The sequence below is a fragment of the Pleurodeles waltl genome, chromosome 12 (genome assembly GCF_031143425.1).
Source record: "Pleurodeles waltl isolate 20211129_DDA chromosome 12, aPleWal1.hap1.20221129, whole genome shotgun sequence".
Taxonomy (NCBI): domain Eukaryota; kingdom Metazoa; phylum Chordata; class Amphibia; order Caudata; family Salamandridae; genus Pleurodeles; species Pleurodeles waltl.
In genome coordinates this window covers 161,113,988-161,140,775 of record NC_090451.1, presented here as the reverse complement: position 1 = coordinate 161,140,775, position 26,788 = coordinate 161,113,988, and the positions used below count along the sequence as shown (strand labels likewise).

Here is a 26,788-nt window from a genome sequence, read left to right as displayed (position 1 = left end):
TACAGGGCGACTTCTATAAGCACCCTGACCATGGTGGACTCTGGGGGTACCGCTCCAGGAGGGAGGGTACAGAGCCCCAGAGGGGAGGACCAGGTTCAGGCTGTCATCCCTGACCTGGTGGAAGGGAGAGTGGTTAAAGGGTGCCCAGCACCTGGGGCTACCGCCCCCCACTCTCCACAGCCACAGTGGTGGGAGAGCTTTGAGAGGCCTGGGGCCTGGCTCTCATCCCTGACAACTGTCAGTAACCACAGAGGCTTGCTGTCCGGGTGGACAGAGTTATCCCTGGGGAGGTGACAAGTGTCACACCCCGGGGATAGAATGGGTAACACCACTGTGTTGGTCCTGGTGGTACTATCCTGCTCCTGGGATACATCTGTGAGCAATGTCAGGTTAGGTGCTGCACAGATGGGATCCGCAGGAAAGGAGAAAGGTTCCCCATGGATGGGCTTAGTGGGCCCTGAGAGTATGGACAGAGGGATCCAATTGGAGTCAGGAAGGCGAAGAACTGGAGCATGCCCCTGCTGTTGTGGGCCTGGGTCCTTGTTCTGTCGCCTCAAACAGGGAAGTACATCAGGATAGTGATTGTTCTCCCCTGGCTTTAGGCTGGTGGGGGGTCATGTTGGACCTGGCTTTTTGACAGGGACATCCCCAAACTTTTTGCCTCCTTCCTCCTATTTTTTCTGACCTGTTGTTGTTGGCTTTTGACCTCTGAGCACTTTTCCACTGCTAACCAGTGCTAAAGTGCATATGCTCTCTGTGTAAATTGTACTATTGATTGGTTTATCCATGATTGACTATTTAATTTACCTGTAAGTCCCTATTAGAGTGCACTACATGTGCCTAGGGCATGTAGATTAAATGCTACTAGTGGGCCTGCAGCACTGGTTGTGCCACCCACCTCAGTAGCCCCTTAACCTTGTCTCAGGCCTGCCATTGCAAGGCCTGTGTGTGCAGTTTCACTGCCACTTCGACTTGGCATTTAAAAGTACTTGCCAAGCCTAGAACTCCCCTTTTTCTACATATAAGTCATCCCTAATGTGTGCCCTAGGTAACCCCTAGAGCAGGGTGCTGTGTAGGTAAAAGGCAGGACATGTACCTGTGTAGTTATATGTCCTGGTAGTGTAAAACTCCTAAATTCGTTTTTACACTACTGTGAGGCGTGCTCCCTTCATAGGCTAACATTGGGGCTGCCCTCATACACTGTTGAAATGGCAGCTGCTGATCTGAAAGGAGCAGGAAGGTCATATTTAGTATGGCCAGAATGGTAATCTAAAATCCTGCTGACTGGTGAAGTCGGATTTAATATTACTATTCTAGAAATGCCACTTTTAGAAAGTGAGCATTTCTTTGCACTAAAAACTTGTTGTGCCCTTCAATCCACGTCTGGCTAGGTTTAGTTGACAGCTCCTTGTGCATTCACTCAGACACACCCCAAACACAGGGTACTCAGCCTCACTTGCATACATCTGCATTTTGAATGGGTCTTCCTGGGCTGGGAGGGTGGAGGGCCTGCCCTCACACAAAGGACTGCCACACCCCCTACTGGGACTCTGGCAGACAGGATTGAGCTGAAAGGGAACTTGGTGCATTTCTTAGAGACTCTTTGAAATCACCCCCACTTCAAAGGCACAACTTAGTATAAAACAGGGCCTCTGCCCTACCTCATCAGACACTTGCTGGAGAAGAAACCTGAACCAGAAACTACATCCTGCCAAGAAGAACTGCCTGGCTGCTCAAAGGACTCACCTGTCTGCTTTCTCCAAAGGACTGCTGTCTTGCTGTTGCCCTGCTGCCTTGCTGAACTCTTGTCTGGCTGTGAAAGTGCTCTCCAAGGGCTTGGATAGAGCTTGCCTCCTATTCCTTGAAGTCTCAGGACCAAAAAGACTTCTTCCTTTCACGTGGACGCTCCGTGCGCCGAAAATTTCGACGCACAGCTTGTTTCGCGGCGAGAAAAACGCCGCACACCGACGCTGATCAACGCGACGCCCTCGGGACGATCGAGACTTCGACGCACAACCTCGCAAGGACAAAGCCGCCCGACTTCCCAGGAGAAATCGACGCGACGCCTACCGTGAGTGCGAAACTTTGACGCACGGCCTCGCAAGGACAACGCCGCCCGACTTCCAAGGAGAAATCGACGCGACGCCTGCCGTGAGACCAAAATTTCGACGCACGGCCTCGCAAGGTCAACGCCGCCCGACTTCCAAGGAGAAATCGACGCGACGCCTACCGTGAGATCGAAACTTCGACGCGCAGCCCCGCAGAACGACGCGCAGCTGGAAAATAAGCAGGAGAATCCACGCACAGACCCGGGACATCTGGTAATCCCCGCGATCCACAAAAAGAGACTGTCTGCGCGCCGGAAAACGACGCCCGACTTCCCCGCGTGGAAAAGAACGACGCAAGTCTGTGTGTGCTGAGTGGAAAACGACGCACACACCCCTTTTTCCACGCATCTCTTCTCCTGTGGCCCTCTGAGGAGATTTCCCACCAGAAACCAGGTACTCTGTGCTTGAAAGACACTTTATTGCTTTTTAAAGACTTAAAGACTCTTAATATCACTTTTCAGTGATATCTTTACAAATTCGTATTGCAACTTTGATCGTTTTGACCTACAATTATCCAGATAAATATTCTATATTTTTCTAAACACTGTGTGGTGTATTTTTGTGGTGTTATACTATGGTGTTGTATGATTTATTGCACAAATGCTTTACACATTGCCTTCTAAGTTAAGCCTGACTGCTCGTGCCAAGCTACCGGAGGGTGAGCACAGGCTGATTTTGGATTGTGTGTGACTTACCCTGACTAGAGTGAGGGTTCTTGCTTGGACAGAGGGCAACCTAACTGCCAACCAAAAACCCCATTTCTAACACATGACTAATCAGCGAAATTTTGATAATTCCATGTTGTGCTTTGATGCAGAATTATCTATAAAATGATGACAGTACGCTCGTAATTAAGAGTAATTGGGGAGGGAAACAAATCCTACCATGAGAGCACAGTTATCAAGCATAAGGGGTTGCTTGCTCGGCTGTTTATTTTCTGTTTCATTTAGCGCTATTTTCATAGCGCACAATGCATCCTCATAAAAACTGTGGATGCAAGGATGTATTTAAAAAATACTGAGATTAAGATGGGGAAAATCCTTCCCCAAATGCACAGTAACTAAGAGGCGGCTCATGCCCTATTCATGTTCTGATGCATTTAGCACTATTTCTTAGTGCCAAATGCATCCTCACGTCGGGGCATTTGTGTGCTTGGAAAATAGGGCAAAATGCAGAATTACTCTTCTCGACTAATTCTGCCTACTTTTGCTGAATTTTAGGCTAAATCCACGTGGCTATGCTACTAGGAAATATGTAAGCTATGCCTACCCCTGATGGAAAGGATAACTTTTTGGTGTTCAGATGATCCTGGTACACTAAATAAAGTTAACATCAAATTTCATCACAGGCATGCCACTTGTTGCACAATTCAATGAAAATTATACCTCTCAGCATGACGTCATTCCGATATAATTTAAAAACACTAGGTTAGATTATTTTTATTTTTACATTCACTTCCCTTCCTGAGTAAATTTGTACTTTTCTGGATACACCTCCTCCTGGAATTCCCATTATAACAAGGACCATTTGAAGTATGCATCAATATAGGAGTAATTTGAGACACATACAATAGAATAGAATTTATGTTATAATGCCCTATTGCTCGCATGTCTCAAATAGAATATATTCTGAAGATACAGGCATCGTCACTTTTCCTAATGTCCCTTTCTTCCCTTCGGAATTTTTTTTACTTGCCTTCCTAATTACTGTTCCTCACCTGACTCTGGCCTTAAGCCTTTCTCATCCCATTACTCCTTTCTCAAGCATACTTTGCCACAAAAAGCAAGTGTCAAGCCCTGCAGAGAACTGTTATCGTCTACATATCTATGGGCTCATGTAAACTAGGGAAAATGGCACAATGTGACTCCGCAGTATGCAACACATTCCACCATCTTCCTCAGTTATTTATGTAGAGACTAAGGGAGGTTGGGTGGGGGCTGCATATTGTCATGTGTCCTTCCACCACTTCTACCTGGTCTCTGCAGGGCCAGTGAGAGGCCTGGACAGGCATTTTATTCCAACCGGTGTTTATGGGGTGGCCTGGAACCATTTGAGGCCGGTTTTGAAGTCCAGGGCCACTCCTGGTTCCTCAGTCACTTTCCCCGGCTCCTCGGGGCCAATTGCAGCAGGCACAGAGGGCTTCAAAGACCAAGAGGGAGGGGGGAGGCAAAACAAAAGATAGTGTGAGAAAAAAAGAGAGGGAAGACAGAGTGAATGGTAGAAAAGAGACAGATAGTGTGAGGTGACAAGGAGAGAACAGTTGGTTTGAGAATTTTTTGCCGGGGCTGCTTTAGGGTATCTGGATACGAGGATAACTGAAAGACCTACTTACATGACACAGGGCAACTCAATGTCTCCGTCGGGGTATTCAAATGGTACTTTGGGCATTTTAGGGCACTTATCCAATTTGCAAATTCCATTCCCAGTGATGTGGAGTGCAATACTAAAAATAAATGTCCATGAAATTGGGGAAAAGAAAACTAACGACCTTACATAGAGTTTGTCAGACATCATAGAGTATGAAATGATGAATATCAGTGCCACAGGCTTTAATGCACTAGTAATATGGTGGACAGGCCTTTATTAAGTTCTTTACTGTGCAATGTGGCTCTCATACCTCCCTGAAAATTAATTTTCTCCTTGACAAATGGGGAAGTGTTCGAAGTACTTTTTGCAGATTTTTAGCGATTTCTCTTGAAGACCGCCCTCATGATCAGAACACTAAGGAGCTCAATTCATAACACAGGAACTAAAATCACTTTATGGCTTGCTTCGTCTGTCGTTACCGCACACACCAAACGTTTTACTTTTCAATAAAAGAAGGCAAATTAGTCTGCAGTGCTGTAATGTTTATTGTGTTGAAACATAATGGTTAGAAATAAAATTAGAATCTTAAACGTGTAGGCATCCGACATTTTGAGAATTACAGAGATCTTTAAAGATATCATTACTGTGGCGAACATTGGTGTCCATTACAGTAATTTAACATATGAAGTGTTACAGTAATGAGTTCATTAATGCCAGCGACAAATCCTATTTCAGCCGGAAGGATAAAACCGAGATGTGTTTGTTTAATGGGAATCGGGACCAATGAAAGAAAATTACAGCAATGGCAAAGATGCAAAATAATCGAAAAGATTTTGGACTTGACATTAATTGTATTTTTCTTTAAATTGCTCGTTGAAATTAGTTCGAGGTAAATGCTAAGATTTATGAATAATGCAATTAATATCACATTGAGAATGTTGACATATTGCTGACCTTGATATCTGCCCCTATATCATATTTAGGTATGATTGGGGAGAAAATGTGGCCTAGTACCCAGAGATACCAATTTTGGAACCCTGGTACCCCAATCTCGGTGCTTGGGTCAGGATTGTGTGATTCTCGGCAAATTACTTAACTTCTGTGTGTCTAAACATGTGAAATGTATTTGTGTAATCCCCACTGGATGAATGCAATCGTATAGAATGCTCCCTCCAAATAAAAGAGAACACTCCATTTCTTCATAGCAAAATGTTCACTATATAAATACTGCTATGTACAGGACACTCAGTATAATGGATGGGTATGCGTATATATATACTGCGCAATGCAAAGGAACCCTATTTTGTGGGGGCTGTTCGGATTGTGCGATCAATCAATCAATCAATCAATCACGATATTTATAAAGCGCGCTATGTACCCGTCAGGGTTTCGAGGCGCTGGGGGGAAGGGGGGGGGGGGGTGGAGGTGTGCTGCAGTTAGCGGTCGAAGAGCCAGGTTTTGAGGAGTCTCCTGAAGGTGAGGAGGTCCTGGGTCTGGCGTAGAGATGTGGGGAGAGAGTTCCAGGACTTGGCGGCGAGGAAGGAGAAGGATCTGCCGCCGCAGGTCTTGCGCTGGATTCGGGGGACGACAGCGAAGGCGAGGTTGGCGGATCGAAGTTGACGTGTGGGAGCGTAGAAATTGAGTCTGGAGTTGAGGTAGGAGGGTCCGGCGTTGTGAAGTGCCTTGTGAGCGTGGGTGAGGAGTTTAAAGGTGATCCTCTTCTCCACCGGGAGCCAGTGGAGTTCCCTCAGGTGAGGGGAGATGTGACATCGGCGGGGTATGTCGAGGATCAGTCGGGCGGAGGCATTTTGGATACGCTGGAGTCGTTTGATGTCTTTGGTTGGGATGCCTGTGTAGAGTGCATTGCCGTAGTCAAGTCTGCTGCTGACGAGGGCTTGGGTCACCATCTTTCTGGTCTCTGTTGGAATCCACTTGAAGATTCTGCGGAGCATGCGGAGGGTGTTGAAAAAGGAGGAGGAGACGGTGCTGACCTGTTTGGACATGGTGAGTGCAGAGTCCAGGATGAAGCCGAGGTTTCTTGCATGGCTGGCAGGGGTGGGTGGGGGTCCGAGGTCGGCGGGCCACCATGAGTCGTTCCAGGCCGAAGGAGAGCGCCCGAGGATGAGGATTTCCGTCTTGTCGGAGTTGAGTTTCAGGCGACTGTTGTTCATCCATTCGGCGATGGATTTTAGTCCTTCGTGGAGGTTTGTTTTGGCGGTGAGTGGGTCTTTGGTCAGGGAGAGGACGAGCTGGGTGTCGTCGGCGTAGGAGATGATGCTGAGGTGATGCTGGCGGGCCAGTTTTGCGAGGGGGGCCATGTAGACGTTGAACAAAGTAGGGCTGAGGGAGGATCCTTGGGGGACGCCGCAGATGAGGTTGGTGGCTTTGGAGCGAAAGGGGGAGAGTCGGACTCTCTGAGTTCTGTCGGAGAGAAAGGATGAGATCCAGTGGAGGGCTTTGTCTTGGATGCCGGCTTCCTGGAGGCGGGTCAGTAGGGTGCAGTGGCAGAGTGTGTCAAAAGCGGCTGATAGGTAGAGAAGGATGAGGGCTGAGGTTTCGCCGTTGTCCATTTGATGTCTGATGTCATCTGTGGCGGCGAGGAGAGCAGTCTCCGTGCTGTGGTTTCGTCTGAATCCGGATTGTGAGGGGTCCAGGATGGAGTTGTCTTCGAGGAAGTGGGTGAGTTGTGTGTTGACGATCTTCTCGATGACTTTTGCTGGAAAAGGGAGGAGAGAGATTGGGCGGAAGTTTTTGAGATCGTTGGGGTCGGCCTTGGGTTTCTTGAGGAGGGGTTGGATTTCAGCGTGTTTCCAGCTGTCCGGGAAGGTGGCGGAAGTGAAGGAGAGGTTGATGATCTTGCGGAGTTTGGGGGCGATGGTGGCGTTGGCTGTGTTGAAAACATGATGAGGGCATGGGTCCCTGGGGGAGCCTGAGTGGATGGTGTTCATGGTTGCCATGGTTTCTGCGTCGTCCACGTGGGTCCAGGCGGTGAGGCGGCAGTCGCGGTTGGAGACGTCGGGGGGGGGGGATCTGGCGGTGGGCCGGTGTTGAAGCTGTTGTGGATGGTAGCGATCTGAAGAGGACAATGGTGAATTCCCTGCACTTTGCTGCTGCTAAACCAGTGCTTCCCCTCTAAAACGTGTGCTGTACATTTTAACTCCCTAGCTGATCTATCTATTCAAACTTCCTTTAAAGTCTGCTTTAAATAGTGGCTAAAGTGCACCTTCAGCATGAGTAGTAAAATATCGTATGTGGGCTGCAGTGTGCATTTACACCAACCAAATACTTGACACATGCCTTCGAAATGTGGTTGAAATGACAGATTATCAAGGCAAATTGTGAAATTCTGGAAGCCTGCTAAGAATTTCATAATGTCAATATATGCGCTCAAGAGTGTGCCGAAATTTTCTGAGTTCGCTATTTTCGTGAAAATCAAATTTTTCTGCCTACATGGCACAACAACCAGGCAGCAAAGAAAAGGAAATTGCAGTTGCGAACAGTTTAAAAAACACAAACACTGCAGTTTGAAACCTTTCCTTTAACTAATTGAAAATAATAGGCTCAGTGTGCAGGGTGTAAAGTAAACCACTGAATTCCTAAAGACTTATTCTTTATATTAGTATCAATCAAGAGCAAAACTTCTCCTTTTCTGCCATCTACATCCACTGGATTACGTAAATGGCGGTAATATATTCCAAGAATTACTACTGCTTTACTTAAATACATGGGTTTAGTTAATGTTTGTGATCCTGAAACACCCTATTGGATTTTGTGTCTATAGTGATTCAAATTCAATTTTAAGTGCATTGAACACTGCCCTGGTGAATGCTCGTTATGGGAAAGATTTAAGAAGACACCGAGTCACCTAACAGATAATAAATAAGCAGTAAATCACAGCTAGAGCTCTTTCTTAAGTACACAAGTGTGCCATTTATGCAAATGTAAATTGTAGGTGTCCATATGACACTTTATACTCATCAGTTACCTATTTTTAAGCACTCTCAAGGTTTACAGATACAGAGCTCGAGTCAAATGGATATGAGGTAATGTGCCACATATCAGATTATTCGGTCAGGAGGAGGAGACGGGATTAGAACTCAGGCCTCTAGTCAACAACTTGGGCACAGTTTGCAGTTATCTCTGACTAACCACAGGCACATTAGTGCCTGAATCAAAACGTTCTTGTCATTAGTGCTGACATTTTCATAAGGTGACGTAAGGCAGGAGCCTTAGGCACCCACCACTTACTTATTCCTAATATCAAGCAAAGTTCCGAACAAAATGTTCTTAGTGAATGGGGAGCACCCCAGCAGTACAACTCTATTTTGCTTGCAGAACCAAACATCGTTGCTCTATTCTTTCTTGGCACAGTTGAAAGCAAGTCTACACCAAAGTACTGACTCCGGATAAAAATGTTAAACTGCCTCAATTTAGCAAATTGACAACTTTCATGGGAAATAAAGGTCAGCCTAAATTCCTTTTCTGTATAGTCCCCGTTTTGTTCCTGCTGCAGGAAGAAGAAATAAACAATTTGAAGTGGAACCCTAGTCACCGGGTCCTTTAGTACACTGTGAAAGAAGATTAAGCCTATTTTGGCAATTATGTTCAGACTTACTGCTCACATTTGTTCTGCTAAAAGCAGGCCCTGAAATGTCAGCTCTGACCTCCACTATTCCATCACTTTGAGAGACAGGCTTGATTCTGCTGTTCATGGATTGCTACATCTTATTCATCTCCATGAGCTCGCAATATACTTTCAGAAGCTTACAGCATGCATTCTTTTTCTGTCATGTTGTCATGCCAATTTCAGAGACTTAGGCCCATATTTATGAAAAATGGTGCACAACTCGGCTCCAGCAGTTGTGCGTAATTTTTCTTTTTAACACGAGCTAACGCCATTCCCTAACGCCATCTGTGTGCCACATTTATGAAATGATGCACGATGGTGGTAAGGAATGGCTAGCATCTAAAAGAAAGATGCTAGCCAGTGAGGGATGGCGTTAGGGAAAACGGTGCTAGTGGGTAGAGAATTAAGGAAGGCTGATTAGCAGCAAAAAATATGCCGCTAGTCAGCCTAGCATCATTTTGTGATGCACAAGTTGCCAAAAAATTACTCCTGTCTAATTATAGACAGAAGTCATTACCACCATCCCAGTGCCCACCACAGGAGACCCAGTGTCCCATGGAAAAGCATTAAAAACCCAGTGCCAGCCACGGGGTCCCATGCACACCACACACACACATACATCTACCTGCAACTTACTTGGGATGGGCCCCCTCCTCGTATAGTGTCCCTGTGGTGTGGGTGTGGGTGCAGGTGATGCTGGGGTTTGGGGTAGGCATCTTTGTGCCCATTCCATGGTGTTTCCCCATAGAAATGGGACTTCTGGCACTTTAACGCCTGGTCTGACCAGGTGTTAAATAATGGTGCTAAGCGGGCTTAGTACCTTTATTTAGGTCCACCTCCCACTTGGGCGTCATTTCAGCATTGGGTAATAATATGGTGCTGGGGGTCTAGCGTAATTTTTAGGAAGGGAACTCCTACCTTGCATCTAAAAGGCGCTAACTCCATATTTTGACACTAGATGGGTCTAGCATCAAAATATAAATTTGGATTTAAGTTAGCGCCATTTTATCGCCAAAGTTCATGACGCTAAGGGGACGCTAAGCTTCATAAATATGGGCCTTAGGATCTCATTCATCATCAATATACTGGGCATAAGGTGCCCTCTCAACGTTATAAGATTATTGCCCATCACTGAATTCCGGGACTATATGGGGGACTGCAGCCTGATATTCTTTAATACGCTCACATAATGTCATGGTGCGCTGAAATATCATTCTGATATACAACAGATGGTATTTTATTCCTTATAGTACATGATCACAGCATTATTCGCTCCCAAAATTCCAAAACATCTTGCTCTTTCACTGGAGAGTATTAGTAGTTCGGATGTAGCAGAAAATATTTAACCTGTAGAGAGATGACAAACACATCAATATGTAGTGACGGGAATAAGGCCAGACGCGGTCCAGATCTCGCCCGAAATTCCGCTGCGCAACTCTGCAGCGCTTGATGCGCACCACTGGTCATCCCCGCTTGTTCCAATAATGGCCATCAGCGTCGTCTACCCTGTGGTGAAGCTCACGTAGCTGCAGGTTCAGGGCATTGGTGGACAAGATGCACTTATCAGTGCTATCCTATGAAAGGACTACATTTACCATGTTTTTAGAGGCGGTGGCCATCTTGGGGTGTGGCAGGCCCATAAAGCCCAGTCACACCCAAGTACATTGCTCACTATTTTGAAGACTTCGATGCAGCCAGACCTCATGGTGGTTTCTCTGGAGAAGTCAAGACTTTCTGAATGGCAAAGTGTCGTCTAACCAAAGTCCACGGTGCATTCTAAAAAGAGTAGGTCGTACTCGTAGCAGTAAGGCCTTGCTGAATCCAAGTTTGGAGGAAGTTATTACTTCCAAAAGGTAACGTGCTTTTATGCACAGTAATTCGAGGTGTTTCCGTTCACAGATGTAAAGCGCTCTTTTGGTTCAGTGATTCTAAGCGTTTCAGTTCACAGAGAACGCGCTTTGTGCACAAGTAATTCAAGGTGTTTCCGTTCACAGATGTAAAGCGCTCTTTTGGCTTAGTAATTCAAAGCTTTTCAGTTCAGAGATAACGTGCTTTGTGCACAAGTAATTCAAGGTGTTTCCGTTCACAGATGTAAAGCGCTCTTTTGGCTCAGTAGTTCAAAGCATTTCAGTTCACAGAGGTAATGCACTTTTGTGCACAGTAATTTAAGATGTTTTCGTTCACAGAGATAAAGCGCTCTTTTGACACAATAATCCAAAGTGTTTCAGTTCACAGAGGTAACGCGCTTTTGTGCACAAGTAATTCAAGGTGTTTCCGTTCACAAATGTAAAGCACTCTTTTGGCACAGTAATTCAAAGCGCTACAGTTCTCAGATGTAAATCGCTCTTGGCATGATAATTCAGGCGCTTCAGTTCTCAGATGTAAAGCACTCTTGGCTTGATAATTCAGGCGCTTCAGTTCCCAGATATAAAGCGCTTCAATTCACAGGAGGAAAAGGTTCTTAAGTAAGGTGCTTTAGGTTTAATGAGTAAAACCTTTTGGGCATTTATTATTATGAATGTGAAAGCATTGCTGGAGATAAATCAAAGTTTTCATTGTTATTTGAATAACTTAAGATATGAAAAGCATATTTAAGTCTGAGATTTTCTAAGTCATGATCAAAGGTATATGTTGTGAATACATAAATGTTACAAGATTGATATTCTGTGTATAATCATAGTTCAACTTTCTTGCCATCTCTTGAATCTGAGGTTGTGTTTTACAAGGGGCTTCGCCCTCATTTTAGAAGAGGTCTCCACCTGATATCTCGGAGACACATTTAGTCAGGAGTCCATAAATGATTTACGTTTCTATGAATGAGTAAATGCATATTGTTCTAACCTTTCCTTTTCAGATCACTCTCCCTGCTGTTCCCTTCCCTAATTCCCTTCCCCCGACTGGTTTCTCCATAACTCTGTGCCATAATAGCTTTCTGAGTTGGTGACGCCAGGAGGTGGGCCTTTTGTCCAGCGACGTGCAGATCCAGAGGAAAGGACCCCGTGTCATGTAGCTACTAATCTGTTGCAAAGAAAATCTTCAAAAGTTTATTATAAGCCGCTATCAAAAAAGTTTGTACCTCACAGTACGGGGTAACATTTCCAGACATTGCAGCTTTTAAAGTATAAACTCAAGCATTATAAAAATTAAGCAGACTATCTTTTGACAGTTCACAATTGGAAATTTCTTAATGACCATCCCCTGATGGAGTTATGTTTATGCAAGGATTGTGTATGAACATTTAGATATGATTGAGATTCAAATTTTATATTACAAATACGTTTGTTTAGTTGCATCTGTGCTACTAATTATTGCATTTTAGAAGTGCACAGCAGGAGACAACCACTTACAAATTTTCCTCTACCACATGAAAAATTGTAATATAACCAATAACAAATGAAGTGTCATTGCTGATGACAAAAAATTTGATTGGTCCCGCTAGAACCCCTTTCCATCTTGGTAGCCTAGACTCTAGAGGGGTTTATAGGCTCTCCATTTTTTCCCTATACTTGATTGATTACTAGCCAGAGATATATTAAAGTGCCTTAGGAGCTTTATAGTTCTTCTAGCATTAACCAAAGATAGTCCTACTCAATAGGACTCATCATTCAGACTTCTTGCCATGCTTGTCTGACATTGTTCATTACCTAGGATAATGATGACTTGATGCCAACATAGTGAAAAGTCATCCTACGTCTAGGAGTTCCAGATTAGTCTACCACTAGCCATGTTGTCTCAATAACCTTTGACCTCTATGTGACTTATGTTAATATGGCTTCTTTGTTAAATTTGATATAATATACATATTGTGGTTTGCTTCACTGATGAGCATTACAAATCTTTTCATTTCAGGAATTAGGTTTTGGCTAACAATACTCGTTTACCTCTCAATATCAAGCTAAGTCTCTTGAATGACAGATATTTACCTCAAAACCTGTCACTGCTCTACACACTTTTATGGTTGTTCAAACAGAACAAGTCTTATGTTTTGCTGAATAATGACTAGGTCAGCATGATGCTTTTGTCTTCCATCCTTTGACTATGTCAGTTAATTTTTTTAATTCTCCTTGGAGAGGATAGGTGGTTAACTACATTGGTCTTCATCACCCTCAAAGGATTGCTCGTACAACTACTGCATTTTGTCACTATCTGATCAGTCTACACCTTTCCTATTATCTATTGCCTACTTGTGCCACTTATCTCATTTGTCAAGGGCCTGGATACTATTTTTTCTTGTATCCCAGGCACTTTCTTATTCCAATTTACAGGTCTCTAATAAAGCAGCTATACTTTCTTTCAATATTCTCATGGAATTTTTTAATTTTCATTTTTGCGCTATCCAACTACACAAATTCTTGGTGGTATGCTAGAGTGCATTCCCTTCCCACTTTTTTCATTCTAGCTCCCTGAGTTATCTATCTCTATTTCCTCTCCTTAATCATTTCATGTTAGTTACTTCTTAAGCGTACTGACCTTGTGCCATCATCTTTAGATAAATCTGATAATTATTTCAGGTTAGCCTGAAAACTGTTTCAATTTACTTCTTGGCAGCCTCGGTCGGTGATACTTTTTCTTGTGATGGCATACTTTTCTCCCTATGCCTAAACCAAGCTGCTACTTCACTTTTCTCTCCTCCCTTTAACTGTTTTTGTACTTGTGCACCTCTTAAACCCTTTAAAGCTTATGGTAAGATTCCCTAAGTTATGGCTATCCACTAAAATTGCTGCTCTTTGCAAAAGTATGCGCCATTTTCAACATTTGTGGAGGAAAAACAGGCCCCTTTTTGCTTATCTTGTTTTTTCTCAGCTCAGTACAACTTTGCTGCTCCACTCAAATCTAAGGGACACTTCTTTCAGTCACTCAGTTAACACTGTCATGATCATCGTCTGCTCTGTTTAAACTTATGCTTTCTTCTTCTCCGCTTGACTCTTCTTTTTCTTCACATTCTGTGGCTCAGTTAGCTGTATACTTTACTTCAAACATTTCTAGTATCTAACTTGCTATTGTCAGCTCAACCAGCCATCCCATCTCTCCCTCCAGATTTATTTTCTCCTCCCTGTGCTTCTGCACACACCTATTGGACTAGTTGGTCAGAATTCGAGCTCATCATATAATGTTCACATGTACCTACCTAGAGCGAAACCTCCTCTTTCATGAACTGATCCTTTGTTCACCCCTTGGGTGAATCTGGAAACCCTTTGCTAATGCTTTATGTAGTTTAGCTTTTCAGTCTTTCTACGTCCTGTGGGTCATTCCCCTTTTTGTTTCTAAATAAGTTTCTAATAAGTATGTTATTACTTAAGAAACCTACCTTTGATCCTGATGATCTTTCTTTTGTTCAGCCTCTCCTTTTGCTTCTGTTGGCCTCTAAAATACTGAAATATATTGTATTTTCTTAGCTATTCCCTTTCTACAGATCAATGATCTTCTTTCCTCATTTGAATCTGGCTTTTGTCCTGCTTATTCAAATGTGTCTGCACTTATTTCTGTAATTAGCACGATAATTCACACTTACCACAATAAAGAGTGTTCTATTTGTATACTTCTTGATCTGCCTGCATTCTTTGACATGATGTGTTATTCTGTTTTTGTTCACTCTTTAAACCCCTTATACTCTTCTCCTTGGTGTGCCCCAAGGGTTGGAGCTTTCCCCACTTCTTTCCTACCTATACTTTCATTTGATGTCTTCCTTTGGCTTTAATTGTCTTTCTTATACAGATCATCTCCAGATCTATTTCTCATTTTCTTCATTTACTGATTCTCTTCATAATCAGATTACACCTTGTCGTTCTGCTGAGAACTGTACATCCCTGCAGTCCTTAAAACTCAACAAAAAACAACATAAAAAAAAAAAAAAAAGGAATGTTCTATTATAATGTAGTTATAGACATAATATGATCCTGTATTGTAATGTGCTCCTCTGAAGGACTTTAGAATGTCAGAAACTTCCTTGGTTGGCATGGGAACAGTGGCATTACAAGCCTTGGCTGTGTGAGGAGCTAGCAAAGAGGGAAGTCACACATGACCTCCGAGCATTAATAAACTAGTGTTTCACAAGAAGCAACATTGCCATCTAATCCTTCGCAATATGTTTTTTGGTGACGAGTTGCTGCCTCTTCCCTTATGACCTCAAGGTTGCAGCGTGAGTTTCAAGAACCAGCTTTAACTTCAAAGACGGCATCTGGTATATCACGGAGAGTAACAGCACCAGCACAGGGTTTCCCGTCTATATGAATGATCCCTCTATTTGTAATGACACTGACTCCCTTCCTGTAGGAGTCTCTCTAACCTCCTTCCCCCCTCTCACCGAGGAGGTGACCATTAATTTCCTGTCCAAAATTAAATCCGGCTCCCCTCTGGACCCCGCCCCTCCCTCTGCTCTCTTGCAGGTAGCAGGCACCATTGCTCCTCCTCTCACTAAAATTCTTAACAGCTCCTTATCCTCGGGCTCCCTTCCCCAGTCATTTAAACATGCTGTGGTTAAGCCCCTTCTGAAGAAACCCAAACTTGACCCCACTTTATTGGAAAATTTCAGACCTATTGCCCTCCTCCCTATCTCCGCAAAAATCCTTGAGAAACATGTCAACACTGAACTAACCAACAATCTCGAAAGCAATGAACTTCTTCATCCCACCCAAATGGGCTTTAGAGTCTTGCACAGTACTCAGTCAGCTCTCCTTTCAGTAACTGAGACGGCCCGCCAGCTCTTAGACCTAGGGTCTCACGTAGCCATCATCCTGCTTGACCTAAGTGCAGCTTTCGATACTGTCGACCATGATCTTCTCTGTCGGAGACTATCAGATGTAGGAGTCGGAGGTTCCGCCCTCTCTTGGTTTTCCTCCTTCCTTAGAGACAGATCTTTCCAAGTCTTGGACCGGACCTTCTTTTCTGGCCTTTTTCCCTTGGCATGTGGAGTCCCCCAGGGCTCGTCCCTTAGCCCCACTCTTTTTAACGTTTACTTGTCACCTTTAGCTAGAGTAGTTGCCCCTCATAATCGGTTCTTGGTCACCTATGCAGATGACACCCAGTTAGTTGTATCCCTCTCCAGCTCTGGAGACTCGCCGGTGACCAATCTCTCCCGCTGTATGCGTGACATCGCCAAATTGATGACCAAGTCCAAACTCAAATTTAACGATGGAAAATCTGAAGTCCTGGTTTTGGGCAACGGTCCCCCCCCTCTTCCCCTTCCCTCGCTCTCAGATGCCTTCAGTACTCTTCCTCCCCCCAAATCTCAGGTTAAAACTCTAGGTGTGATGCTTGACCCCAGGCTTACTATGGACTCTCAAGCCAGTAAAGTTTCTTCTACCTGCTTTGGGCTTATGCACATGTTCAGAAAGATTCTCTCTCTTCTTCCTCCTACAGCCAGAAGAATTCTCATCCAAGCCTTAATTCTTTCCCGTCTGGATTACGGAAACTCTCTGTTCCTTAGCTCCCCTTTTTATGTTATAAAGAAGCTGCAAAGAGTGCAAAATGCAGCTGCCAGGCTTCTTACTCACTCAAAATATTCATCTGCCAAATTGGCTATCTCCACCGGCTCCCCATCAAAGAACGGATCCATTTTAAATCTCTCTGCATTGTCCATAGGGCCCTACATGGTAAAGGTCCCATCTCTCTAAGGAAACGGATCTCCCTGCATACTCCTTCGTGGAACTTACGTTCCTCCTCTCTTAGGTATGCACACATTTCTCGATCTAAGAGAGCCTGGTGCAACAATTCTTTTTCCAGTAAGGCCTCCCACCTTTGGAATACCCTTCCTTTGGAGATCCGTTATGAATCCTCCGAGCTCCTCTTTAGGAAAAAGCTCAAAACTTTTTTATTCTGTAATTAGCATTGATCCCCCCTCCTATTTGTGCGTTGCTGCTTTTAGCGCTGGGATGCCTTCGGGTCGCCATGCGCTTTACAAATCTTATAAACTAAACTAAACAAGCATATAATCGGGGACATTCAAAATATTGAATTGCGGCCAGAAGTGACAACTGAGACCAAGGTGAGGTGCAGTGTGCTTAAAAAAGATGGTGAGAAGGGATATCCGATGTTATGCGTCCGCGTCCGTCTCCATAATTTTTTAAAAGAAAAACGAGACAGCATATATAACTGATTGCCTTAGCAAGCCGAATATTGTCTAAAGGCCTTGAGAAAGCCCTGGCGTACGCGCCTATGGGGCGAAACACGTGTTGGTTGACCCTTGTTTTCTCTCTCTGAATCCATTCTGATGTATCTCAATTGGGAGTTACTTGTCTTCTAAAAACATAATAAATAATTAAAATTGGAGTAACAAAGACTTTTCTCGTAATCCTGTTTATCCTAATTTACTGAACTCATGGTACTTTGATCCTCAACAAAGACTTTCTAAGTGGGACTTCACATTTTTTCTTCCAGTATATTTCTTCTTTGGAGGATTTGGGTCCATGTCCTCTGGTTGAGCTCCCACGTCAATACAATAAAAATGGCATTCTACACAGGAAGGTAGTGCCCTTGGACCCTCTCCCTCCTTAGAGTATTTTTGTTTGTTGCTTAAAAAAGATGCTTGCTGAGCAGTGCAAACGAAGCAGAAAAAGCGCTGTATATTGATACATGTAGTTCTGACCGGCTTTGTTTTCTGTAACATGCAAGTGAGGCAGCTCTGACTTCTATTTTGAAAACAAAATGCACAAGTGAGGAGGCACTAACAGAGAACATGGACAATTAATAAAAAACAAACAAACATTGAATTAGCAGCACATGTTCTACAGTCTTGATTTAGTGCATGACAATCCCCAAGCAAATGACAGTTGCAGGCCTTGCTCCTGCATAATAATTGCTGATTGTGATGGACACAACTCGGCGTGCAAGAAAAGACTTTCACTTGACTCGTGCTATGCTCGCCCTGTGGAATCCTTGGTGAAACTGTTCAAAGAGATCTAAGTAGTAGGTACATGACTTCTGGGACTACAAGAGCTCAAAGGCCAAAAATAATTCCCACATATTTGCAGAACTACGTCAGATAAGTCATCTGTTGGTAATCATGTGTAGCATGTTTACCTTCTTAGGTTTTGTTTAAATTTATTGGTGGATGTTTAAATTCAGATTATATGATAAGGCATTATGTTTTCTTTTACAGTTTTCTTAAGATGAAATTCTAGGTTATACTACATCTGGATAACTTCTGTTGTGAAAGGAGGAGGAATGTTGTAATGTAGATATAGGTATAATGTGGTCTTGTGTTGTAATGTGCTCCTTTGAAGTGCTTTAGAATGTCTGAAAGTTCTTTTGTTGGCATGGGAGCAGTGGCATTCCAAGCTTCAACCGTTGTGAGGAGCTCGCAAAGATGGAAGTCACACGCGACCTCTGAGCTTTAATAAAAGTATTTGACAAGAATCTATGATGCAGTCTCATTCTTCGCAACAATAATCCTCAGATCTATTTCTCATTTTCTTCATTTACTGATTCTCTTCATAACCTGATAACTCCATGTTTTTCAGCAGTTGAAACTAAGTCCTTGTAGTTCTTAAAACTTAACAATAAACATGATTTTCAAAATAAAAAACATAATTCGATTGTGTACTGCTTCCTCTACCTTCCTCACATTCACATATCTTAAAAAAATAAAATAAATTATGAATATATTTTCCAGTGTGGTGCTCTGTACAAGTAACTGGGAAACAGTGTCTAACCTGCTTTCCCTTTCTGACTGAGCTGACTTCAATAAGGGAGGACCTGGGCAGACAAAGTCCACAGGTGTTGCATGTGGGAAAAATAGTTCCATTTATTTAAAAAATAATCAGGTTACCCCCTGTCCAAGCAAGGACCCTCACTCTAGTCAGGGTAAGTCACACACAATCCAAATTATCCTGTGCCCACCCTCTGATAGCTTGGCACGGAGTGGTCAGGCTTAACTTAGAAGGCAATGTGTAAAGTATTTGTGCAATAAATCATGCAATAACACAGTATAACACCACAAAGATACACCACAGTGTTTAGAAAAATATAGAATATTTATCTGGATAAATGCAGGTCAAAACCACCAAGATTTGATAAGTACACGTTGAACTATCACTTTGGAGAATGATAAAAAGAGTCTAGTCTTTCAAAAAGCACCAAGTATTTATTGCAAGCACATATACCTGGTTTGCTTCGAAATTATCCACAAGGGGCCGGAGAGTAGGAGATGCATGGAAAACAGGGAGGTTTACATCAGTTTCTCCGGGCGCACACAGACATTGCTTCAATAGTTTTCCATGCAGTCAGGGCCTTGCGTCGATTTCCGCTGCAAAGACTTGGATCCTCTTCAGGCTGCGGGGTATTTGGACTCCCCGTGGACGATACAGAGAAATCCTGGGCGTGCAGGACGAAGGCACAGGAGCTGCGTCAATTCGGTGGGCAATGCGGAAAAATTCTGTCGCACTGCCGGTGCTGTGTCGATTCTTCTCGCAGGAAGTCATTCTGCATCGTTCCAGCTTGGCTATGCTTCAATCCAGTGGGCGGTGTGTCAAAGTTCCAGTTGCAACGCTGGTGCTTCTTCAATTTTCTCTCAGGGAGCCAGGCTGCATCGTTCCGGTTCGGTGTGTGGTGATTTTCTCACCGCGATGCAGGTTGTGCGTTGTTTCTGACAGCTGTGCGTCAAATTTTCACAGCACAAGGAGTTCTTTGCAGGATGAAGTCTTTTTGGCCCTGAGACTTCAAGGAACAGGAGGCAAGCTCCATCAAAGCCCTTGGAGAGTACTTCTCAGCAGAGCCAGAGGGTAGCAAGGCAGCAGGGCAACAGCATGGCAGCAATCCTCTGCAGAAAAGCAGTCAGGCGAGTCCTTTGGGCAGCAAGGCAGTTTTTCTTGGCAGTTTGCAGGTTCTGGTTCAGAGTTTCTTCATGTGGTATCTTGTCCAGAAGTGTCTAAGTTGGTGGGGTCCGAGGCCCTGTTTAAATACCCAAATGAGCCTTTGAAGTGGGGTAGACTTCGAAGAGTGGCTTAGAAGTGCACTAGGTCCCCTTTCAGTTCCATCCTGTCTGCCAGGGTCCCAGTAGGGGGTTTGGCAGTCCATTGTGAGGGCAAGCCAATGTCCTTTTTTCAAATGAAAATGTCAGGCCCTCCACCCTCCCAGCCCAAGAAGACCCATTCAGTGTGGGGATGTGATTGAACATCCTGTGTTTGGGGAATGTCTGAGAGAAATGTATAAGGGAGCTGTCAACTAACCTAGCCAGACCGATTGTAAGGCACAGAACAATTTAAGTGCAGAGAAATGCTCACTTTCTAAAAGTGGCATTTCTAAAATAGTAATATTAAATCCAACTTCACCAGTCAGCAGGATTTTGTATTACCAATCTGGCCATACTAAATATAACCTTGTTGCTCCTTTCAGATCAGAATCTACCACTCAAACATAATATGAGGATAGCCCTAATGTTAGCCTATGAAAGGAGCAGGCCTCTGTACTGCTATTTGATGGAGTTTGTTTTGACCAATGACTTTGTGTTTCACCACTGCGCATATTAGTTGCTCAATGTTCACCAGTAGCACATGGTATGTTTTGTTCAGTTTAGCCGCCTATTGGCTTTGACATGGCATTAGCCATTACTTTCTGTATTCAGTTGAGCCGCCTATGGGCTTTGACATTGCATTAGCCATTACATTCTGTATTCTGCCTATTGGCTTTGACATGCTGTATCCAGTCTAGCCGCCTATTGGCTTTGACATTGCATGCCTATTGACTTTGACATGATGTATTCAGTTTAGCTGCCTTTTGACTTTGACATGCTATTAGATATTCTGCCTATTGGCTTTGACATGATATTATATATTGCATTTTGTATTCAGCTCCGCTGCCTATTGGCTTTGACATATTATACATTGCATTTTATATTCAGCTCAGCTGCCTATGGGCTTTGACATGATATAAGACATTGCATTTTGTATTCAGCTTAGATGCCTATTGGCTTTGACATGACACTAGACATTGCATTTGATATTTAGGTTAGCTGCCTATTGCCTTTAACATGACATTGCATTTGATATTTAGGTTAGCTGCCCATTGCCTTTAACGTGGAGTTAGACATTGCAGTTGAGAATCCAAGCTGTATTTTTCCAAGCTGTGTTTTTGCACCAGAGAACCAAGATGTTTTTCTCACAGTAGACTAGACATGATAAGAGAGAGTACATGGGTGTTGTTTTCTCTTCGCTTGAGCTTGGGAACAGGAGTAGTCTTGGAGACCTGGCCAGTCTCCAAAAGGCTTGCTCAGTTTCCCAGGTCTGAGAGGAGGGGGCACACCTTTGTAACGAATGTAACAGGCTGCAGAGAGTCAGATTCGAATCTGCCGGACCTCGTGCTGGAGCTTGGCGCCAGCTGCCAGCATCCCGTGTGGGTAGATGAAACTCTTTCTCGCGGCTGACAGGGGTCATCAGCTTGCAGACCTTAGAAAGATGTAGCTGTAAATAGTTCCTACACGGTGAAGTATTTGTTTTGCTTTGCATTCAATATCTTATAAATATAACCTGCTGTGTATATTGCAAACTGATATATTTTGTTTGATTAACGCGGACTTGAAAGCTACTAATTCGTCATTCATATAACAATAAAAGTCTTCTTTGACCTCAGAAGTGCATTTCTGTTGTGTTATGTTAGTGCTTAGAAACTAGATAAGAGGAAAGCACTACAGCCTCACAGCAGTGTAAAACAAAATTCATTGTTCTATAGTTCCAGGACATTTAAACTACACAGGTATATGTCCTGTCTTTTATCTACATAGCACCCAGCCCTATAGGTCACCTAGGTCTCACCTTAGGGTGACATATGTAGAAAAAGTGGAGTTCAAGGCTTGGCACTTTTAAATGCCAAGTTGAATTGATAGTGAAACTGCACACACAGGCTTTGCAATGGCAGGTCTGAGGCATGGTTAAGGGGCTACTTATGTGGGTGGCACTTAAAAGTAGATTAAATAAGCCAATTGGGTAGGAACCAATGTCACCATGTTTTCAGGTGGAGAGCATATGCAGCTTAACACTGGTTAGCAGTGGTAAAGTGTGCAGAGTCCTAAAACCAGCAAAAACAGTATCCAAAAAGTGGAAAGGCAAAAAGTTAGGGGTGACCACCATAAGGCTGCCAGGTCTAAAACTGTAATGTCTGAGAAAACCTGGGAGAGGGGGAGATGACCGAGGAGTTGGATCTTCCTGGCTGCTGAAGTCACAGCAAGGAAAACCAAGTTTGATTAAGGGTTTTGTTTTTCACTGCAAAACCCTCTATGTAATGAGAAGAGATTCAAATTTGTTGGTCTTGCAAGCGGTTTGCTATGGCAGACATGCACATCAAATGAGAAGAGATCCACCACAATGTAGTCACTGATCCTAATCACATTTTTTTCAGCTCTTGATTCAAAGGTTGAATAATACAACACGAGGCTAACAAAGAGCTTGTAAGAAGTAACATTTATATTCCATTCCTGAGTCAATTCTGTGTGCTTCATTACACCACCTGCATATTCTGTATGATTGCACTTTGCTACTGATTCACATGCCCCAAGGACAACAAACAGATGCTGGTGATGCTGGTGCTAATCTAAGTGGACTCTGCTTCAGTGAACAGCGGAAAACTGTGAATTTAAATAGAGCTCTAGGAAATCAGTTCAAATGTTAATACAATGCATACAAAAATGGAGGCTTTTCTCAAATCAACTACAGAATCAGTTTAATAACCAAAGATGAAAGCATTCAGCTATTACTGGCAGATCTGCCCTTTGCAGGAAGCAGAAATTATTTAGCAGGACACAAACGCTTTAATAAATCAATAAATGCAATTTATTTGACTATTGTGGTAAGATGTTAGATAAAGCAGGCATTACACATGTTTTTCTGATTATTAGGTTTCTGGGAACATGTTTACCGGCAATCAACAAATGTCTAGCTCACGCCACTTTTAATACACTCTCAGTGATCATCTTCTTTGGCTGGTCAACAACGTCATCATTGGGTATGGTGTGTTTGTCATTTTTGACAAATGTGAAGTGCAAATCCCTTGGCTATGCAGAAATTGAAAAAGCTTAGTGTGACTCATCTAATGGGGCAAACTGTATATTTACATTACAATTTTCCTGAGAATGTGGCTATAATCCCTTAGGTTCTAGATGCAGTTTTGAATACAAATTCATGACATAGTCCGCTATTTCAGTTACATGGATAGTTAAACCACTTTCCCACAAATGTTTTGGACCTGAATCTTTGTATACTCAGAAAAGTGAAAACCAGAAAAGGTGATGTGAGGCTGCTTGCAGTAAGTCTAACCACTGGCCATAGCTCTGGGTTGCATCAACCTGAGAAGCATCTTACAAATGTTGAAATATAATGGTAAATAATGTGCAAAGCTAAAGATGCTTAAAATGTGCATCAATGCAAAATTGTAGTAGGCAATCATACATAAATGTACTAGACCAGAAACGTTAAGACACTGATATGTTTTAGTTAAATAAGCAGTGAAATTGTAGAGTTAGCTTAATGCCTGATCTTGACCTTTTGAAAGACTTGTTTTTCACAATGAATGGGTGTTGCACAAAATGCTTTCTTTTTGTTTATACAGATGTTTGTACTTCTTTAAAGACCATTGTTAGCTAATGAACAAACTTTTTATTTAGAATGTTATATATCAAGGTTCACACACGGAAATGCAGACTCGTATGGGAGAATGAATCATGAGAACTTAGATTAAATATTTACAATGGAAGACAAAGTTGTGGTCTTAGAAGTTTCTGCCTGAAGAACATGTTGTTCCTGTGAGAAGACTGAGATTGAACGCATTCCCGTGAGAAGCCTCATGAATTTGGAACATTGATTTCATATGTCTTTACTAGTGCATGTTCCTAGAGTTGGTTACCACTTGTTAGACCTGACAGCCTTAGGGTAGTCACCCCTAACTTTTTGCCTGCCTCCCTCCACTTTGTGGACACTGTTTTTGCTGGTTTTTAGACTCTGCGCACTTTACCACTGCTAACCAGTGCTAAAGTGCATATGCTCTCTTCCCTTTTAAACATGGTAACTCTGGCTCATACCTGATTGGACTATTAATTTACTTATAAGTCCCTAGTAAGGTGCACTTTATGTGCATAGGGCTGGTAAATTAAATACTACTAGTGGGCCAGCAGCACTGGTTGTGCCACCCACTTAAGTAGCCCCTTTTCCTTGTCTCAGGCCTGCCATTGCAAGGCCTGTGGGTGCAGTTTCACTGCCACCTCGACTTGGCATTTAAAAGTACTTGCCAAGCCTAGAACTCCCCTTTTTCTACATATAAGTCACCCTTAATGTGTGCCCTAGGTAACCCCTAGAGCAGGGTGCTGTGTGGGTAAAAGGCAGGACATGTACCTGTGTAGTTATATGTCCTGGTAGTGTAAAACTCCTAAATTTGTTTTTACACTACTGTGAGGCCTGCTCCCTTCATAGGCTAATATTTGGGCTGCCCTCATACACTGTTGAAGTGGCAGCTGCTGATCTGAAAGGAGCAGGAAGGTCATATTTAGTATGGCCAGAATGGTAATACAAAATCCTGCTGACTGGTGAAGTCGGATTTAATATTACTATTCGAGAAATGCCACTTTTAGAAAGTGAGCATTTCTTTGCACTTAAATCCTTCTGTGCCTTACAATCCACGTCTGGCTGGGCTTGGTTGACAGCTCCTTGTGCATTCACTCAGACACACCCCAAACACAGGGTACTCAGCCTCACTTGCATACATCTGCATTTTGAATGGGTCTTCCTGGGCTGGGAGGGTGGAGGACCTGCTCTCACACAAAGGACTGCCACACCCCCTACTGGGACCCTGGCAGACAGGATTGAACTGAAAGGGGACCTGGTGCACTTCTTAGCCACTCTTTGAAGTCTCCCCCACTTCAAAGGCACATTTGGGTATAAAACAGGGCCTCTGCCCTACCTCATCAGACACTTGCTGGAGAAGAAACCTGAACCAGAAACTACATCCTGCCAAGAAGAACTGCCTGGCTGCTCAAAGGACTCACCTGTCTGCTTTCTACAAAGGACTGCTGCCTTGCTGTTGGCCTGCTGCCTTGCTGAACTCTTGTCTGGCTGTGAAAGTGCTCTCCAGCTGATCAACGCGACGCTCTGGGGACGACCGGAAATCCGACGCACGGCTTCGCAAGGACAACGCCGCCCGACCTCTAGTGGAGAAATCGACGCGACGCCTGCCGTGAGATCGTAATTTCAATGCGCAGCCCCGCAGAACGAAGCGCAGCCGGAAAACAAGCAGGAAAATCCACGCACAGACCCGGGACATCTGGTAATCCCCGCGATCCACAGAAAGACTGTCCGCACGCCGGAAAACGCCGCACGACTTCACCGCGTGGAAAATAACGACGCAAGTCCGAGGGTGCTGAGGAGAAATCGACACACACACCCTTTTTCCACGCACCTCTTCTTTTGTGGCCCTCTAAGGAGATTTTTCCACGCTAAACCAGGTACTTGTGCTTGAAAGAGACTTTGTTTATATTCTAAAGACTTAAGACACTTTATATCACTTTTCAGTGATATCTCTACAATTTTCCATTGCAACTTTATTCTTTTTGACCTACAATTATCCTGATAAATATTATATATTTTTCTAAACACTGTGTGGTGTAGTTTTGTGGTGCTATATGGTGGTATTGTATGATTTATTGCACAAATACTTTACACATTGCCTTCTAAGTTAAGCCTGACTGCTCGTGCCAAGCTACCAGAGGGTGGGCACAGGATAATCTTGGATTGTGTGTGACTTACCCTGACTAGAGTGAGGGCTTTTGCTTGGACAGGGGGTAACCTGACTGCCAACCAAAAACCCCATTTCTAACACCACTCATTCCTCATTCACTGTTCATCACTTGTTTGGCTCGCTGTCCATGCCATTCACTGCATAGATACTCTGAGTTTCTTGGAGTTCACTTCATGAGAAATTCTGCTGTGATTAGATGTTGAGCTATTGATGCTGAATCTTTATGTTTTGATTCCTCCCAAATTCAGAACTTTTTTAAAGTTTCTGACACCGACATCTTGTTTCCGTCTCATTCATAGAATAGTGTTTTAATCCTTTATGGAACACGCTTAATGCAATTATTTTGATTTAATTACCTATTTTGATTATTGACAAAACTAATGACCCATGTTGATGGATTTATGTGATGATCCTAAAGGTGAACTACTAAAGATTTGATTAATAAAACCATTTAACTCTCTAAATGTTACAATAATAAAATGTGATTAATCTCAGCCAACATCAAAGCTCCATTGGCCTGAGGCGGCAGTGGTTGGCCATGATGAACAGTAAGCAGGCTATAACTGAAACAATACCCACACCAGCAAACTCATAGTTATCTTGCTCACCATGCCACCTCTGTTTGAGCCTAGCCGAATGCAACTCAATCTTGACCCTACGTCTCACGGGGAGAGTCCAGTCTGCACTGCAAAGCCAGGTCCTCCTTCATCCAGAACACAAGCAACTCAGGACCGGTTTCAACCTAGTTTTTCGCTCATCAACCCGGTACAAATCAGTTCCAATGAAACAGTGAGCATTGAACTCACATCTGGGCATACCCATGCCATTTGGGGTGGTACATGAAACACACAAAATATGACGGGAGGCTGCTTGCAGTAAGTCTAACCACTGGCAGTAGCTCAGGGTCGTACTCCAGCCCATAGCCCTTTTACTCACCAAGCCACTCTGCCATATTCACACTAGAAGAGTGTATGGATTTTTTAAAAAAAGGGTTAAAATGTACCTTTTGCTCAATGAGTTCAACAAATGGTGT

General features: G+C 43.5%; 1 protein-coding gene across 2 annotated transcripts in view; it reads right to left on the bottom strand.

Annotated features, from left to right (window-relative positions):
• CDH13 (cadherin 13) overlaps nt 1-26,788 on the bottom strand; it is a 2,224,354-nt gene that overhangs the window by 1,300,277 nt on the left and 897,289 nt on the right. The window lies entirely within an intron of this gene.